The sequence below is a fragment of the Galeopterus variegatus genome, unplaced genomic scaffold (genome assembly GCF_000696425.1).
Source record: "Galeopterus variegatus unplaced genomic scaffold, G_variegatus-3.0.2 Scaffold1963, whole genome shotgun sequence".
NCBI classification, from domain to species: domain Eukaryota; kingdom Metazoa; phylum Chordata; class Mammalia; order Dermoptera; family Cynocephalidae; genus Galeopterus; species Galeopterus variegatus.
In genome coordinates, this window is record NW_007728074.1 from 121,176 (window position 1) to 127,869 (window position 6,694).

A 6,694-nucleotide genomic window follows, 5' to 3' on the forward strand; every position below is an offset into this window, starting at 1 on the left:
ACAGCATCTATTAGTTTGAATTCTGGCGCCACTCCCGCGCCACGTAGGGCCGAGTAGCCGGCCAGACTCGGAAGGTACGGATCGCAGCGTGCCAACGGGCGCGCGCCGCGGAGTGGACGGGCGCGCGGCGGGCGTGCGGCGCGCGCACCACGTCCCGGAACGGGCCCCCGAAGAGAAGAACCGCAGGCACGCTCCCGCTTGTTCGTCTCTAGAAACGGCCACGCCCCATCTTCTCCCGCGTCCAATAGGTGCGAGAAGGAGGGACGGCCTCGTTCTGAGTCAGGAGAGGCTATATAGGGAGCTGCTGGCGCCGCAGTTCGGTCTTTTACGCGGGGATTTGGGCGCTGTTGGTTGTGTCAGGTGAGTGGGTGCTGCGGGAGAGTATCCAAGTGAAAGGTGACGCAGGCTGAGGTTAGGGGACTCGGTACCGCTGAGCGATCTTAGAGAATTGAGTTTACGGTGCCAACTGTTGAAAGCTTGCGAGTGGAAAACACGCAGTCGGACCGCCGAGTCTCCTGAGCTTGCGTCGTGGCGGCGATAGGTTTAGAGCTCGGGCGTGAGGACACTGCTGATCTCCTTCGGGATCCGAGCGCGGCCCGAAGCCTGAGCGGCGGCGGGGCATTACTTTAAGAGCAAGGGGCCTTTACTGACATGGTGAATGTCTTTCTCCCGTCTCCAGATTATTTCAAATTGGTAATCCCGATCCTGTATGAGACTGGGCTGTTCTGTGCCCAGGCGGCGTTGTGTGCAATTCGGGTTAACGAGGGGCGGGGGAGGGTTCAGTGTTGAAATCTGACATTCTTTGAGAATGTTTAATTTTAAACATACCGATCCCCTGCAGGAACAATGGCGCCGTCTTTCAATGCTGTATCAGAGCACTACTGTGGATATGCTAAGGTAAGGACTGATAAACTTAGTTTTCAAACTGAAGCAGTAAACCTGTTGATTTACAGTAATAGAAAATGGTTCAACATTTGAAATTTGCTTTTTACTTTTTTAGATGTATAAGCAAATCCCAAAACGTCTAGTAGAATATTCAATGAGAAATTACATGATTAAAACCTGACAATCTTCATAGGTATGTGGTGTTGGACTAGTTCTTTAAGATTGAGCATACGTTTAACCCATACATAAACTAATGAATTTTTCTTTGGCCGTTGAACAGTGTCCTGGTTGTGAAAATACTAACGAAGCTATTGGCGTCACTGACTAGCAACTTCATTTTAAAGTAAGTTGTGTGGCTTACTAGTTCTGTAGTATTTTTGTGATATAGCACTTGCCTTGGTTTATGGTAAATATCACTGAACTACAGCTTAATATGTACACATACTAGGCATGATGGGTCTAATCAATGATGAAAGCTATCCCGAAGCTGATTACCTGAAGAAAAGCATGTACGGATTCGGCTTCTGAGATGAGACCAATATGCAGAAGTGAGATAATTTTTATTGTGTGGATTTTATAACAGTTCTGTTCACAATAGTTCACAGTCCTGGTTTTTTTCCTGCCAACAGTGAGGGTCGCTGTCAGCCCAATGAAAGAGGCCAGCTTGCTGTGAAGTTCCTGAAGTGCAACGATATCTGTAAGTGGACATTTTTTTGCTCAGCAATTAGTGAATATTGTGTCTTTGGTCTGATCTATGATGATCCTATCCCGAACCTGAATTTCTGTTGAAAAATAAATAATACGGATCTGGCTTCTGAGATAGACCATTGTAAGCACAATTTTTACTAAAAAATATTTTATGCTTTTAAATAAAATAAGTGATGATAGTCTTGTAAATCTCATGTTTTTCCCTTTCTAGGGCTAGTACCACGAGGTTTGTTGTATGGAATGCTGGTATTAAGGAAAACATCCAGAAAAAGCTCTTCGTTTTACAAACATCAAAAGGAAACAAACAAATTTTGGATGATATTTGGTTTTTTAATGGAAAAGTATTTGCTTTCAGCTAACCGGCCTTGTAATCAAATTCTGAATGAGTGTTTCACCTTTAGCTGCCTGTTTGAATTTAAAATGCATAATTGCAATTAAAATTGAGTGAAATTTTATACTGACTTGTGGAAGAATCCTTAGTAAGACTTTTATGGAGAGATGACTCAGTTTGGCATTGACCACAAGAATAAGGTATGGAACACCTTGTCTTTGTGTGGGGTACGAAGTATTTCTGGGTTAATATAGGTAAGAGCAAAGTAGAACGACTGAAATTATTAAAGCAAAGAATACTAGGCATTAAAATAAGTGATTACTAATCATGGAATATTTAGTCCTGATGTAATTTTGAAAGTTAGGATGCTCAAGCTGAAATATGGGGAATAAGATACTGAAAATAAAGGAAGAGAGCATGGCACAATAAAGGAGTTTTTGATTAACCAGCATTATGAGGGAAGTTTCCTGATAAGACGGTCTGGGTTAAAACTAGTCAAACTGTTACTCAATGGATTTAGTGTAAGCAGTGATCTAATCTAGATGTTGGGTTTCGTGCGTGCATGGTCATTTTCCATAAATAGTCAACCAAGCCCAGATTTAAATGTTATTGTCCAAATGATATTTTTATCAACTTATAACGAATCCTGTTATTTTCCTAAATTATTTTCTCTACCTTAATGAAAGGTTGGGTGTTTTTTGGACCCATGGAACCCATAATGGAGTAAATATGGCCTTATAGCTCAGGAGAGGTTCATGAGAACAAGAGTAATGAGTGTATATGAGCAGTGTACCGGCCAGACGCAGAATTTGCCCAAGTACAAGACAATGTACAGAATCTTTGGGTCTCCAGAAATGTTTCTTGCAGCCATATTAAAATACAAAGTATTAATGCTGCCACATAGATGTTTTGGGTATTATAATTAAAAACCCATAGGAACTAGGGATTATACAGTGAACTAAACATACAGTCAAGTGTGTTTCCAATAAGATTAATAGGAATAAATTAAAATGGGGTGATTGACCCTGTATGGGCTATTCATAGGAAGCTCAAGGTGTCCTTCAAGTTTGAAGGAGCCAACCTTACATAAATGGGTGGTTCCCAAATCCAGGGCAGGGCTCTTAATTCTTTAAGGCTTGCTGCAATCTAGGAAGGAAAAGATGACATGGCATAATCTGTTACATATGTAAGTGAGCATACAAGTAGAATAAGGGAAGCTATGGGGCCTTGGACAAGTAAAATTGTTTGGAGTTAGAAAGTGTACTTCCACACATGAGGATTCAATGAGACAGTATATGTAAAATGTAGTGAAAACTGTTGGACATTGTACCCGTGACCCCTGACCCCACCATTACTTACGTGGTCTACTTGAAACTTATAACATTCACTATAAATTGTCATTGTCTTTCTCACTCTGCTAGAATTTAAGCTTTAATTTGAGGGCCAGGATCTATGCTCATTGACATGTCTCATGTACCAAAAACATGAGACATGCATTTAATAGTGTACAGTAAATGATGTAAGACTAATTGTTGATCCCACACAAAACTTTCAGGGAAGAATGCCATTATCCTTTGTCAAAGCTGGCAAACACTTCCAAACAAGGTAAAGTTGTGAAATAAGTCCTCTAACCACTTTTCCTGCAGTTCCTTCTGATTTTACTCCCTTGCTTCTCAAAAGATCTTTTAATATGTCACATTTCCTTAGCTGATAGTTGTCCAAATTAGTACTGTGCATTTACTTTATACATTCATTGCACTGTACTAAGCTCTGCCAAGGAGTCCAGAGATAAAACACTTAGGAATACAAGAAGCCAAGAAAAAAAACAAACTAAAGGGAAATACAATAGAAATCCTTCCTGTCTGAGAAGATTGAACAAGTGGATTTGAGTCAAGACCAACTCAGATGTGGAAAAGTAACATTTAGGAATAAATACTTTCAGCGAAGACAGTATGGTCCAGAACCTGAAAATGACATTCTGAGAATTTGGTTACCAATAGGGTGGATAGATATGGGACATAGTTGGGAGATAAGGCTGAAATGTTAAGAAGTACCCTTACTAAGGTACTTAGAAATGAAAAATACTGTTCTTGTAGCCATTTGAATTCTTTAGAATTTAACATGCTTTCAGTAGGAAAATGTGTCAGGAAATCATGTCCTTCCTTGACTCTGGAGGATCCACACCTAGATAAGAGATCCAAAAAAGTACAATTTTAGGGAATTACACTGAAAGCTTAACATGTAATTAACATCAGATTTGATTAAATTTACTAATTCAAAACTTTTCATATGTACGCGGTATCATTTTTCAATCATACAGCAGAGGCTGTTGGAATCTAATTTACTGTTACTAAGTTAGACAATACTAGTTAAGATCAGGGACATACTAGTTAAGTTGTTAGCTAGGTAAGGAATTTATCCCCCAGAACATCTGCACTTTAATAGAGAACTCAGTACAGACGCAAAGCATTAAAGACCTAAAGTAACTTGACTATTAAGATCAGGGACATACTAGTTAAGTTGTTAGCTAGGTAAGGAATTTATCCCCCAGAACATCTGCACTTTAATAGAGAACTCAGTACAGACGCAAAGCATTAAAGACCTAAAGTAACTTGACTATAATAGACTGGGATATGGTTTCAGAAGTTGAAAACAGAACTTACATCACCTGGCTTTAGTAACTTCTAATAGGAATTCTTTTTAAATATACTAGGCTTAAACATACCATTTGCTTTCTAAAATTAGTTATATTGCCAGAAACCCCGTATTCACTGTGCTTGGTTTCCCAATCAAGGGTCCTACAGCTGATTAATGTACCTCGTACTCATAATCCTTGCTCTTTGTCCTGCATATGTGAAAGAGCTTTTGGCTGTTTTCATGGATTTTATATACCAGTTCTCCTATTAGGATTTGAGGCTTTATTTGAATCTCAGCCTACTAGGATACTCTGCTTATCTTTTGACAGTCCCTCTTCTCTGGGAGTAGGACCCTTTTTCCCATCTTTCCTCGCAAAAGCTTGGTTCTTCCAGCACAGTACTTAAAAAACTGACTGAATATTGGCACTGCCTCTGGTCTTGCTCCACCCACTGGTGTTACATATTTGGGTATGTTCAGAGTTCAAATGAAATCCAAATTAGTCATGAAGTTTTGGAAAGTTTACAAGCCATCTTGGGGTAGGGGAAGAGGGTCCTTTTCACTATGAGAACCAGACTCCTTAATCTCATTCTCATGAGTCCTGGCCTCCTCCCCTGACCACTAGTTCACTGTTGAGATCACAGCATGCTGTGTAGCTGAGTTTATCAGTTATAATAGGAAATAAGGATATAATCTTAGAATGCCAAATCAAGTACAATACAATCCAACCTATTTAAGAAATTTATCTTGCTATAATTAATTGATTGTAGTTCTCTTCAAAAGAACAATGGAATAATGAAAAATCCATCTCAGGATGCACATAAAATTTATCATTTGAAAAATATAACACAGTCAATGTGCCACATGGCATACCGGTTAATGACAGGCCACATATATGACAGTGGTCCCACAAGATTATAACAGCTGAAAAGTTACTATCACTTAATGACATAATGGCTGTCATAACATTGTAATGCAATTAGTTTTTTAAAAAGTGTAGCTGAAGTGTATGATGTTTATGAAGTCTGCAGTAGTGTACAGTAATGTTCTAGATCTTCACATTCACTTACCACTCCCTCACTCAACTGACTCACCCAGAGTGACTTCCAGTCCTGCAAGCTTGTAAGCTCTTTTCATGGTAAGTTCCCTGTTCAAGTGTACCTTTTCTTTTTTGGCAGCTGGCTGGATTTTTAAAATCTTTTATACCATACTTTTGCTGTACCTTTTCTGTTTAGATATGTTCAGATACACAAATATTTTCCATTGTGTTACAATTGGCTACAGCATTCAGTACAGTAACATGCTATACATGTTTGTAGCCTAGGAGCAGTAGGCTATATCATCTAGGTTTCTGTAAATATGCTATGGTGTTCACAGGACAAAATCACTTCACGCATTTTTCAGAATGTATCCCCATCATTAAGCAATGCATGACAGTATAGTGTATCACTTTACTGAGGTAAGGAAACTTTTGACTTGTCCTTGCCTCCTAACTTTATAGAAGATAGTTGATGTACGATAAATTGCACATTTTTAAAGTGTACAGTTTGATGAGTTTTTACACGGGTAAAAACATGAAACCATTACCATAATCAAAATAATAACTATCACTGTCAAAAGTGCCCTCTTGTAGGGACTTGATTTTGAACATGTTAAATTTGAGATGGCATATGATGTCCAAATTGAGATTTTGAGCAGGCAGTTAGATATAGATTAGTAGATTAGATGCAATCACTAAGGGAGAGATAGAAAAGAGAAGTGGTCCAAAAGCTGAGCCCTACCGCATTCCAGGATTAGGACATTCCAAGTTTAGTTCAAATCCTGGAAATTATTTTGTACCAAGGGGCAAAACTTGAGAAGCAGAAATCTATTGTCAAGTTCAAGTGCCGTATTTGGAACAGAAACTAGATAAAAAACTAAGGAAGCCTGGGATGAATGAGCAAGAAAAACAATGACGAGAACTGTACAAATAATTGCTTAGGGTGGTGGGGCTGGAAATAACCTTGTATTTAATGCAGAGTATTTGTTAGCATAAAAAAGTTAATGTCTGATGACAGCTTTGCAAAATAAAAGACAGTGATCTTCAGGAAAGAATGAGATTATAAGGATACCACTACATTGTCCTGGGCACCGAAT

At 39.1% G+C, this 6,694-nt stretch overlaps 1 long non-coding RNA gene across 3 annotated transcripts; it reads left to right on the forward strand.

Moving 5' to 3' along the window:
- Nucleotides 1-293: 293 nt before the first annotated feature.
- LOC103596229 lies at nucleotides 294-2,050 on the forward strand. Of its 3 annotated transcripts, none has more exons than XR_551032.1 (6): nucleotides 294-360; nucleotides 842-897; nucleotides 1,001-1,078; nucleotides 1,166-1,228; nucleotides 1,515-1,582; nucleotides 1,805-2,050. It is a non-coding gene; the product is annotated as an uncharacterized LOC103596229 (long non-coding RNA). The 3 variants fall into 3 exon arrangements; XR_551033.1 differs by lacking the exon at nucleotides 294-360 and adding an exon at nucleotides 478-654; XR_551031.1 differs by lacking the exon at nucleotides 294-360 and having other exon boundaries at nucleotides 486-897.
- Nucleotides 2,051-6,694: the final 4,644 nt, after the last annotated feature.